Source organism: Trachypithecus francoisi, unplaced genomic scaffold, assembly GCF_009764315.1.
Source record: "Trachypithecus francoisi isolate TF-2019V2 unplaced genomic scaffold, Tfra_2.0 Lachesis_group11, whole genome shotgun sequence".
In the NCBI taxonomy this organism is placed as follows: domain Eukaryota; kingdom Metazoa; phylum Chordata; class Mammalia; order Primates; family Cercopithecidae; genus Trachypithecus; species Trachypithecus francoisi.
Window position 1 is genome coordinate 48622973 of NW_022681456.1, and position 12816 is coordinate 48635788.

Sequence of the window (12816 nt, forward strand, 5' to 3'; positions counted from 1 at the left end):
ATTTGTTAATTTACCTAACACATTTTTATTAAGTACCCTCTGTGAGTTCCGCATTACTCTACTGATTTGGAATATATCAGCAAGCAATCCAAAGACCCTTAGCCTCATGGAGTTAAGGAGAAAAAGTAAACACTGAGCATAACAAATAACTAAATAATTATAGCTCATTAGAATGTAAAAAGTGCAATGGAAAAACAGTAAATAGAGAAGGTTAAGGAGAATTGAGAACGCCAGGCTAAGGAGTAGTATGCGATTTAAAATAAGATGGTTGGCTGGGCACAGTGACTCAGGCATGTAATCCCAACACTTTCAGAGGCTGAGGTGGGTAGATCACTGGAAGTCAGGAGTTCGAGACCAGGCTGACAAACATGGTAAAACCCTGTCTCTATTAAAAATACAAAAATTAGGCCAGGCGCAGTGGCTCATGCCTGTAATCCCAGCACTTTGGGAGGTCGAGGCAGGTGGATCCCAAGGTCAGGAGTTTGAGACCAGCCTGGCCAATGTGGTGAAACACCATCACTACTAAAAATACAACAATTATCCAGGCATGGTGGCACATGCCTGTAGTCTCAGCTGCTTGGGAGGCTGAAGTAGAAGAATTGCTTGAACCCGGGAGGCGGAGACTGTAGTGAGCCAAGATTATGCCACTGCACTCCAGCCTGGGCAACAGAGTGAGGCTCCATTTTGGGGAGAAAACAAACAAAGAAAACAAACACCAAACAAAAAAACATGGTCCAGGATACTTGAGCAAAGTTGAAGGTGATAACATTTGACTTTGGAGCAAGAATATTGCAGGTAGAGGAAATAGCCACTGCAAAGGCCCTACTAAGGGTACAGCATGCGTGGAGTGTTCAAGAATAGAAAGGAAGCCAATGTGGCAGCAGCTAACTGAGCAAAGATGAGCAAGGGAGAATCGCACATAATAAGCCTGGGTGGTGTGATAAGGAAAGTAGGGGGGATCACGGAAGATCTGATAGATCATTTGATATAATTTGACTTTACTCTGAATGAAATGGGGAGTCATTGCAGCTTTTTAAGCATGGAAGAGACAGAATATAACTTCCATGTTTTAAAGTATAGTTTTATTGCATGTGCTATTGCAAATGAAGTGTAGAGAGACATGGCAGAATCAGGTCAGTGAGAAGGCTATGAGAATGACGTTGATAAAAGATAAGATGGTGGTTCATATAGGGACGATAGATGGAGAAGGAATGAGAAGTAATTACTATCTGAATGCGTTTTGAAGTTTACCAATTTTTAAGTTTCATTTAAAATGTTTAATGTGTTCTGGCCGGGCGCGGTGGCTCATGCCTGTAATCCCAGCACTTTGGGAGGCAGAGGTGGGTGGACCACAAGGTCAGGAGATCAAGACCATCCTGGCTAACATGGTGAAACCCCATCTCTACTAAAAATACAAAAATTAGCGGAACGTAGTGGTGGGCGCCTGTAGTCCCAGCTACTCGGGAGGCTAAGGCAGGAGAATGTCGTGAACCAGGGAGGCAGAGCTTGCAGTGAGCCGAGATTGCGCCACTGCACTCCAGCCTGGGTGACAGAGGGAGACTCCGTCTCAACAAAAAAAAAAAAAAAAAAAAAAAAAAAAAAAAAAAAAAAAAGTTTAATGTGTTCTTATATTAATTCAGCTACAGATTACATTCTTAAAATGGCCATATAATGCTAACTAACTTCCTCAAAATGTTGCACCCATTCTTCCTTTTAAGTATATTTTTATTGTCTCTCATATGAATGGTGAGTGAATTGCTTGAGGACAGGGTGTATATATTTATCACTTTGCCTTAACTTTCCAAGATACTCAGTAAATATTTTAGCATTAAAGATTCTTTTTTAAATGTTTTAAATTTTTATGGGTACATAGTAGGAGTATATATTTATGGGATACATGAGATATTTCGGTACAGGTATGCAATGTGTAATAATCACATCATGGAAAATTAGGTATCCATCTCCTCAAGCACTTATCCTTTGTGGTACAAACAATCCAATTATACTCTTTTAGTTATTTTAAAATGTACAATTAAATTATTATTGACATAGTCATCCAGTTGTGCTATTGAATATTACGTTTTAACTCATTCTTTCTAACTACTTTTTTTGGTACCCATTAAACATCCCTACCTATCCCTCAGCCTCCCACGACCCTTCTAAGCCTCTGGTAACCACCCGTCTAATCTCCATCTCCATTAGTTCAATTGCTTTGATTTTTATATCCTACTGATAAGTGAGAACATGCAATGATTGTCTTTCTGTGCCTGACTTATTTCACTGAATATAATGAGGTTTCATCCATGTTGTTGCAATGACAGAATCTCATTTGTTTTATGGCTGAATAGTGCTCCATTCGTATAAGGACCACATTTCCTTCCTTCCTTCTTTCTTTCCTTCCTTCCTTCCTTCCTTCCTTCCTTCCTTCCTTCCTTCCTTCCTTCCTTCCTTCCTTCCTCCTTCCTTCCTTCCTTCTTTCCTTCCTTCCTCCCTCCCTCCTTCTCTCCCTCCCTCTTTTTTTCCTTCCTTCCCTTCCCTCCTTCCCCTGCTTCCCTTCCCTTCCCATCCCTTTCCTTTTCCTTTTCCTTTTCCTTCTTTTTTTTGAGACACAGTCTCCTTATGTTGCCCAGACTGGAATGCAGTGGTGTGATCTCAGCTCACTGCAACCTCCACCTCCTGGGTTCAAGTGAAGCATCACATTTTCTTTATCCATTTGTCTGTTGATGGACACTTATGTTGCTTCCAAATCTTGGCTGTTGTGAACAGTGCTGTAGCATCTAAGGGAGTGTGTATATCTCTTCAATATACTGATTTTCTTTCTTTCGGGTACATACCCAGCAGTAGGATTGCTGGATCGTATGGTAGCTCAATTTTTAGATTTTTTGAGTAATCTCCAAACTGTTCTCCATTCTGTCCCATTGCTCCACGTGTCTATTTCTATGCCAATACCATGCTGTTTTGGTTACTATAACTCTGTAGTATAATATGAAGTCAGGTAATATGATTCCTCCAGTTTTGTTCATTTTGCTCAGGATAACTTTGTCCATTGTGTGTCTTCTGTGGTTCCATATAAATTTTTGGATTGTTATTTTTATTTCTGTGAAAAATGTCATTGCTATTTTGACAGAGATGGCATTGAATCTGTAGATTGCTTTGGGTAGTGTGGACATTTTAACAATATCGATTATTCTAATCTATGAACGTGGAATATTTTTCCATTTTTTGTGCCACTTCAATTTCTTTCATCTGTGTTTTATATTAAACTTTTCATTAAAGGAAACTTTCACTCTTTGGGTTATGTTAATTCCTAGGTATTTTATTTTATATGTAGCTATTGTAAATGAGATTACTTTTTTGACTTCATTTCCAAATTGTTCACTGTTGATACATGGAAATGAAACTAATTTTTGTATGTTGATTTTGTATCCTGCAAATTTACTGCATTTATCAGTCCTACTGATTTTTTTGCAGAGCCTCCAGGTTTTTCCAAATATAAGATCATAGCATCTGCAAACAAGGATAATTTGACTTCTTCTTTTCCAAATCAGATGCCTTTTATTTCTTTTTCTTGTCTGATTGTTCTAGCTAGGACTTCCAGTAATAAGTTGAATAACAGTGATGACAGAGGGCATCTCTATTATGTTCCAGATCTTAAGGGATAGGTTTTCAGTTTCCCCCCATTCAATATGATACTAGTTGCAGGCCTTTTCAATAAAAGCCATATACGGCTTTTATTATGTTGAGGTATGTTCCTTCTGTACACAATTTTTGATGGTTTTTATGATGAAGGGATGTTGAAATTTGTCAAATGCTTTAACAGAATCAATTAAAATGATCAAATGCTTTTTGTCTTTTATTCTGTTGATATGATGTATTACATATCATACATATTGCTTGCTTTCCATATGTTGAACTATCCTTACATCTCTTGGGCAAATCCACTGGTCATAATAAACGATATTTTAATGTATTATTAATTACATTATCTAGTATTTGGTTGAGGATTTTTGCATCAATATTAATCAATGATATTAGCCAGTCATTTTCCTTTTTTGTTATGCCTTTGTCTGATTTTTGTACCATTGTCATATTGGCCTTATAGAATAAGTTTGGAAGTATTCCCTCTTCTATTTTTATTTATTTTTTGATATCACTTGCATAAAATTGGTATTAGTTCTTCATTAACTATTTGGTAGAATTCAGTAGTGAAGTAATCAGGTCCCTGGCTTTGGTTTTGGGTGACTTTTCATTCCAACTTCAATTTCATTACTTGTTATTGCTATGTTTGGGTTTTGGATTTCATCATGGTTTAATGTCAGTAGGTTGTATGTGTTTAGGAATTTCTTACAGATTTTCTAATTTATTGGCATTTACCTGCTCATAGTAGCCACTAACGATCCTTTAAATTTCTGTGGTATTAGTTGCAATGCCTATTTCTTCATCTCTGATTTTGTTTATTTGAGTTTTCTCTCTTTTTTTCTTCAGTAGTCTGGCTAAAGGCTTGTCAATTTTTTTTAATCTTTTCAAAAAACCAACCTTTTTTTGGCAATGTTTTGTATAGTTCTCATCATTTCAAATGCATTCATTTATGCTCTGATCTTTACTATTTCTTTTCTTCTACTAGTTTTAGATAAGAGTTTGCTCTTGGGTTTCTAGTTTTTTAAGTTGCATTGTTTGGTTATGTGTTTGAAGTTTTTCTTTCTTTTTTTGATGTGGGTACTCATATCTATAAATTTCCCCAGCACTGCTTTCACTGTATCCAATGGGATTTGATATTTTGTCTTTCCATTATTACTTGTTTTAAGAAGCTTTTCAATTTCCTTCTTAATTTCTTCATTGACCCACTGGTCATTCAGGAGCATATTGTTTAATTTTCACACGTTTGTATTGTTTCCAAGATTCCCCTTGCTGATTTTTAGTTTCATTTCATTGTGGTTGGAGAATATGCTTAATATTTTTTCAAAATTTTTTGAATGTTTTAAGTTTTGTTTTTTGACCTAACATTTGGTCTATCCTCAAGAATGATCCTTGTGCTCAGGAGACTATTGTGTATTCTGCACCTGTTACATGAAATTTTCTGTAAATATCTATTAGGACCATTTGGTCTGCGGTGCAGATTAATTCTGATGTTTCTTTGTTGATTTTCTGTCTGGGAGATCTGTCCAATCTGGAAAACGAGAACTTGAAGTCTCCAGCTGTTACTGTATTGAAGTCTATGTCTCTCTTTAGCTCTAATAATATTTGCTTTATGTATCTGAGTGCTTTGGTATTGGGTGCATATATGTTTACAATTATTACATCCTCTTGCTGAATTCAGCCCTTTGTCTTTATATAATCACCTTTTTTTGTGTATCTTCTTACAGTTTTTGTCTTGATATCTATTTGTCTGACATAAGTATAGAGACTCCAGCTCTTTTTTGGTTTCTACTGTGTTGAATATTATTTTCCACCCTTACTTTCAGTCTGTGTGTAACTTTGTAGAGGAAATGTGTTTCTTGTAGGTAACAGACAAGTTGTTCTTGCTTTTTCATTCATTAAGCCACCCTATGTCTTTTGATTGGAAAGTTTAGTCCATTTACATTCAATGTTATTACTGATAAGTGAGGGCTTACTTCTGCCTTCTTGTTTTTTGTTTTCTGGTGGGTTTGTGGTCTTCATATCCTTATCAGCTTCCTTCCTGTTGTCCCTTTAGTCAAGGTGATTTTCTCTGGTGATGTGATTTAATTTCTTGCCTTTTATTTTCTGTGTATTTGTTGTATTTTTTTGGTTTGAGGTTTGTAAATACTTATCTAACCCGTTATTTTAAACTGATGACAACACTGATTGCATAAACAAACAAAAAAAAACTACTAAAAACTCTACCATTTAAATGTGCTCCCCGCTTTTTAACTTTTTGTTATTTCTCTTTATATCTTATTACACTATGTCTTGAAAAGTTGTAATTATTATTTTTGAATGGTTCATCATTTAGTCTTTCTATTTAAAATATGAGTAGTTTACACACCAAAGATAGCATTATAATATTCTGTGTTTTCTGTGTACTTACTATTACTAATGAGTTTTATACTCTCAAATGACCTCCTCTTGCTTAACTCCCTTTTCTTTGTTGAACTCTTGACCTCAGGTGATCTACCCACCTTGGCCTCTCAAAGTGCTGGCGTTACAGGCATGAGCCACTGCACCTGGCCAACTCCCTTTTCTTTCTAATTGAAAAACTTTCTTCAGCATTTCTGATAGGACAGGTCTGGGGTTGATGAATTCTGTCAGTTTTTGCTTGTCTGGAAATATCTTTATTTCTCCTTAATGCCTGAAGCATATTTTCACCAGATACACTCATCTAGTGTAATTTTTTTTTCCTTCCTCTAAATATGTCACACCACTATCACCTGGCCTATAAAGTTTTCACTAAATAACCTGCTTTCAGACATATTGGAGCTCCCTTGTATGGTATTTGTTTATTTTTTCTCGCTGCTTTTAGGATTCTTTTTTCATCCTTGATCTTGGGGAGTTTGATTATTAAATGCCTTGAGGAAGTCTTCTTTGGGTTAAATCTACTTAGTGTTCTATAACTTTTGTAAACTTGAATGTTGATATCTTTCTCTAGGTTTGAGAGGTTCTCTGATATCCATTTGAATACACTTTCTACCCCTAACTCTTCTTCTATCTCCACTTTAAGGGCAATAACTCTTAGATTTGTCCTTGTGAGGCAGTTTTCTAGATATTATAGGTTTGCTTCATTTTTTTAATCCTTTTTTATTTGTCTCCTTTGACTGTCTATTTTCAAATAGGCTTTCTTCAAGCTCACTAATTCTTTCTTCTACTTGATCAATTCTGCTATTAAGATACTTGAAGGAAATGTGGACTGAGGTACCCAAGAGCGGCAAGGGCAAGAAGAATTCCAAGCAAGTCAACAAAGACCACTACATCTCCAAGATAGTCCTGCGTGGGGACTCAGTCATCGTTGTCCTGTGGAACTCGCTCATTGCCAGCAAGTAGGGGCCACCTCTCTGTGGACAAAACTCACTCTCCTGTCCTACGAAGACCACTGCCATTGGTGTTGAGAATAATAAAGCTCTGTGTTTTTTTGTTTTTTTTTAAAGATACCTTTTTAAAAAAAAAAAAGCATATCAGTTGCATTTTTCAGCTCTAAAATTTCTGCTTGATTTTCTTTGATTCTTCAATCTTTTTGTTAAATTTTTCTGATAGAATTCTGAATTATTTCTCTGTGTTATCCTGAATTTCTTTGAGTTTCCTCAAAACAGCTCTTTTGAATTATCTGTCTGAAAGATCATATATCTCTGTTCCTCTGGGATTCATTCCTGATGCCTTGTTTATTTTATTTGGTGATGTCATGTTTTCCTGGTTGACACTGATGCTTGTAGATGTTTGTCATTCTCTGGGTATTGAAGAGTTAGGTATTTATTGTCATCTTTACAATCTGGGATTGTTTGTGTCTGTCCTTCTTGGGAAGGCTTTACAAGTATTTGAAGGGGCATAGGTCCCAAGCCTAATAACGCTGTAGATTTTGCACACTCATAGATATGCCACCTTGGTTTTCTTGGATAAGATCTGGAAGAATTCTCTAGATAACCAAGTAGAGATTCTTGTTCTATTCCCTTACTTTCTTGCAGGCAAGCAAGCAAGCAAACAAACAAACAAACAGAGTTTCCCTCTCCCTGTAACAAGCCACTTGGAACTGGGAGTATGTGATGCAAGCAACCCTATGTCCACCACCACTGGGACTGTGCTGGGTCAGACCTGAAGCCAGCACACCACTGAGTCTTGCCCAAGGTCCTTCTCTTCAGGACATTAAGTTATTCCAGTCTCTGGGCTTGTTTAGAGATGCTGGCTGGGAGCCAGGAATTGGAGTTAAAAACTTCAGCAGTTTCCCTGATTTCTATTCTACTGTGGATAAGCTAAGACTCAAACCACAATACAAAGATCTTCTTGCTATTCCCTCCCCCTTACACAAGCAGAGAAGTCTCTCCCTGTGACAGCCACCACCACTAGTCCATGGAGGTTCTTCCAGGCAACCACTGGTATTCACTTAAAGGCCAAGAGCTCTTCAGTCAGCTTGTGTTGTGTACTGCCAGGATTGGGACTCACCCTTCAGGTCAGTGCGCTCCCTTCTGGCCCAGAGCTGGTCCAGAAATGATGTCCAAGAGCCTAGGCCTGGGCTCAGGAACTCCAAGACCCTGCTTGTTGCTCTGGCCCATTTTGGCTGAGCTGGTACCTAAAGTGCAAGACAAAGTCCCCTTAACTTTTCTTTCTGCTTTTCTTAAACAGAAGGAGTCTTTCATCATAGCCTCCACAGCGAGGAGTATGCTGGGTTACACCTGAAGCCAGTAGATCTCAGAGCCCAAGACAAACAGCATACTACCTCAGTATCCGCTACTGGTTATTCAGGGCACAAGGGCTCTTTAGTCATCAGGTGATAAGTCCTGCCATGAATGGGTCCTTTTCTTCAAGGCAGCAGGCTCCCTTTTGGCCCAGGATGTGTCTAGAAATGCCATCCAGAGCTAGGATCTGGAATAGAGACCTCACAACTCAACCTGGTGCCCTATCGTACTGTGGCTGAGCTGGTATCCAAGATGTAAGATTTAGTCCTCTTTACTCTTTGATCGCCTTTTTCTAAGCAGAAAGAATAAGTCACTTTTGTTGCTGTGAGCTGCACTACCTGGGGTTGGGGGAGTGGTGGCACAAGCACCACTCCCTCAACCACCCAGGCTTGTGTCTCCCTAGGTCACATGTCACCCTAGACCACTAGCTCTGAGCCCAACCCAGCACTAGGAGTTGCCTAGAAATTGCAGTCCTTGTGTCTCAGACACAAGGTAAACATGCCTTGCATGTTTATCAAGGACCCTAGAGCACTTTGGCTTGTGTTGGCAAGCCTTGCCAAGAAACTCAAGCTCTGACTGCTGGGATGGGCAATTCCCCTCTTGCTATGTCTGGTCTAAATGTTCTCTCTATGCACAGGTGCTCACTGGGCTCAACATGGTTTTTCTTTCTCCTGTTACAGGGCAGCACTGAGTTCAATGCAAGGTCTCCTGGTTGCTGTGCTCTCCCTCCCCAAACTGCATGGATTTTCTCTCCACACCAGAAAGCCACTGCCTGGAGGATGGGAGTGAGGTGTTGTTGATATGTCAAGGCTGTCTCTCCTGCCCTCCTTAATGCCCTTTTCAGAAATATGATGTTAAAATGGGATACTGTGATTGCTCACCTGATTTTTGGTTCTTGTGACAGCACTTTACTGTGTGCAGATAGTTGCTAAAATTTGATGTTTCAGTGTTGGGGACAAACTATGCAGGGTTCTATTCTACCATCTTACCACTGCTGTAAAGTTTCTTAAATTAAATAATTTGAGAAAGCTTTTAAAATTTTTTTCAGCCGGGCGCGGTGGCTCAAGCCTGTAATCCCAGCACTTTGGGAGGCCGAGACGGGTGGATCACGAGGTCAGGAGATCGAGACCATCCTGGCTAACACGGTGAAACCCCGTCTCTACTAAAAAAAATACAAAAAACTAGCCGGGCGAGGTGGCGGGCGCCTGTAGTCCCAGCTACTCGGGAGGCTGAGGCAGGAGAATGGTGTAAACCCGGGAGGCGGAGCTTGCAGTGAGCTGAGATCCGGCCACTGCACTCCAGCCCCGACGACAGAGCGAAACTCCGTCTCAAAAAAAAATTTAAAAAAAAAAATTTTTTTTCAATTATGTTTAGCTATTTTATTGTGTGCTCTGTAATGAAAAATATTATGTGACATCTAATGATATGTTAGATCAGATACTCATGTTTATTTTAATAAAATAATTACAAAGATTAATTCACTTAATCCTTTCATCAATTATATTATTACTATGGTGAGAGAATGTAATAGTTGTGTTCCTAACAAAAATATGCAATCAAGAAAGAGATACTACCAGTGAAAGAGAAAGGATGAAAAAAGAAAGGAGTGAAAAATTATTTTAAATACAAATCTTTTTTGGAAGGCAATGTGAATTTAAGCCAATAAGATATTCTTGAGAACAATTAACACAGCATTCTTGGGTATTGCTCTTTCCATAAAGATACAAAAAGTAGTACAACAAATATAATTACATTTGACCTTACAGTTTGTAAAGTTTATGTTAAACTTAGCATGAAATGAACAGAAATTTCCAATAACCTCTATAAATTTAAGTTATATAGTAAGAAAAAAACAAGTAATATAGTTCCCAAATCTGACAACAAATTGGAAATGTACCCTGTTTTTACCTTCTATAAATGGCAATATGGATTTTATTTTTGATCTGAGAAAATATATAGGGTCCTAAAGTAAAAAAAAATGGACACATGAATATATAAAGTGGAAATTTAATTATTTTAGCTTAATTTTATTTTAAAATTATTTTTATCTAAAGTCTATAACAGTAGTGAAAGTAACTAATCCAATAAATTGGAGAACAAGTCTAGTCGATAGAGAAGCAAAGGATCTTGTTTGCATTATTATAGTAACTATACATTGTCTACATTGACTATGCTTACATGTACCTTTAAATTGATATTTATATTTCAATGTAATTGAAACCAGAGTTTTTCTAGTTTTTTTTTTTAACTAGTAAATATAAATGATAGACTGAAGATATTTAGGGCACTGAATAAAATGATTAGACATAAGTTTTTATAAAACTTCATGTAACACAAGGAGTTCAGTTTAAAAATATTTTGGAAGCATCTGCTCTTTGAAAAACTGAGTTCATTGGATAATTTTATAATTTTTCTTCTAAAAATCACCTCTAGTAGATTCCACAGAATGGATAACATTATGTAAATCATGAAACTATTTCAGAACATTCTTGTGAATTTTTTTTTTGTTTTTTGTTTTATTTTGGTCTGTCAACAATTTGAATGCAAAAACAAATGAGAAATTTTTTTAGATAAAGATATTTTAATCTTTGACTATTTTACTATTGAGTGGAAAATAGGTGAAACTACATGGACATATTTTAAAACTCTGAACTCTCTCAGAAGTAAGGATAGAAAGACTTAAAATAAAATCTGAACTACTCATTGATTTAATTTTATTATGAAAATGTCTAATGTACATCTATATCTTATAGCATGCTGATTCATTAAGCTTACATGATTCTGTCTATAATAATATTTTTACCTGAGAAGAGGTCAAATTAGTTGCAGGGTACCCACCTTTGCCAGGTAAACTTCTCTTGATACTTCCTGTGTTCACTGAGAATAAAAATTGTCTACAAGACAAACTCTCAGAAATTCAAAACTTAGGCTTGTACTTCTTCTCTAATTGCATAAAACATCTTTCATGCTTGCAGATATTTTTACATCTATGACAGCCTGTAGTTCTGCTTGCCAACCTGAAACTTGCTTCACAAATTTTTCAGCAGCTGGTATGATAATAAGCCAGTTTTTATGTAAATTAGTAATCTTTCTAATCAATTTTTAACCACAAAATTTAAACTTTAAATATTTTTGAGTAAAGAATTTTTTCAATAAAGATAGTAGGCATTATCAAATCTATTTAGCTAGCTTGATACCAATTTTATTGTATCTGATTTTAAGAACTATTTCTATGAAACAGAAGAAAGTTTTCTGATAGAACTATAACTTTAAAGGTGTTAACTTTTTATTGGAAGGTTCATTTTCCGTTTTCTTTTAGCTAATGTTCTTACAAAATGATACATTTTTAGTAATTCAAATATAATGAGGTTGGCATAGTTCTGCACTACCACTTTAAATGCAATATGTTCACATCAATCATTTCTTTATAAAGAAAAGTACGACAAAATAAAAATGCCATTTTTGATGTTGACGTGAACTATTTCTTTAAATTGGACCAATTTTTTTTCAAATCACAAACTTAGCACTGTTAAATATATCCATTTATTTACAGAGTACAAATTACTTGATTATATTCCATGTAATGACTATTGAGGGTACAGTATAATATGTATTACTGATTTTTTTTGTCCTGTGACTGTAATTATGTGTATATAGACCTACTTTCCAAATTTTATGTCCTGGAATATAGTAGTATCCACAAGAATACAGAGAAAAATGCCTCAACCTTTATTGCAAAACAAATAATAAAGTTTATTCTTATATTTATTTTTTATCTTATAGGTATATATTTTTTTCAGCTGGGCACAGTGGTTAATGCCTGTAGTCCCAGCACTTTGGGAGGCCAAGGTGGATGGATCACCTGAGGTCAGGAGTTCAAGACCAGCCTGGCCAACATGGTAAAACCCCATCTCTACTAAAAATACAAAAATTAGCCAAGCGTAGGGGTACACACCTGTAATCCTGGCTACTCGGGAGGTTGAGGCAGGAGAATTGCTTGAACCCAGGAGGCAGACGTTGCAGTGAGCTGAGATCACGCCACTGCACTCAAGTCTAGGCAACAGAGTAAGACTCCCTCAAAAAAAAAAAAAAAAAAAAGAACATATTTTTTTCTAAGTCACAATTGGCCACATATCTTTGAATTCAGTTACTTTTATAGTAATCAGGAATAATTTTCAAATTTAAAAATTCAAAGATCAAGAAGACCTACATAAGATTCAATATCATGGACACTTCAATTATGCATATTAACATTGTATTGTCATCAATTTAAACAATGAAAGAAATCCTTAATATTGAAAGATGAAGTTTTTAAAAAACAGCATTAATTTGGCTGATTTTTAAAAAATCTACATGTACACTTTGTAGACTGGAATGTGCTAGTAATACATAGCTTGCTGCAGAGCAGAATGTGTTAAAGTTGAAAACAAAACCAAGTAATTACTTTACTATTGACCCTATCATTTGTTTTTCCTTT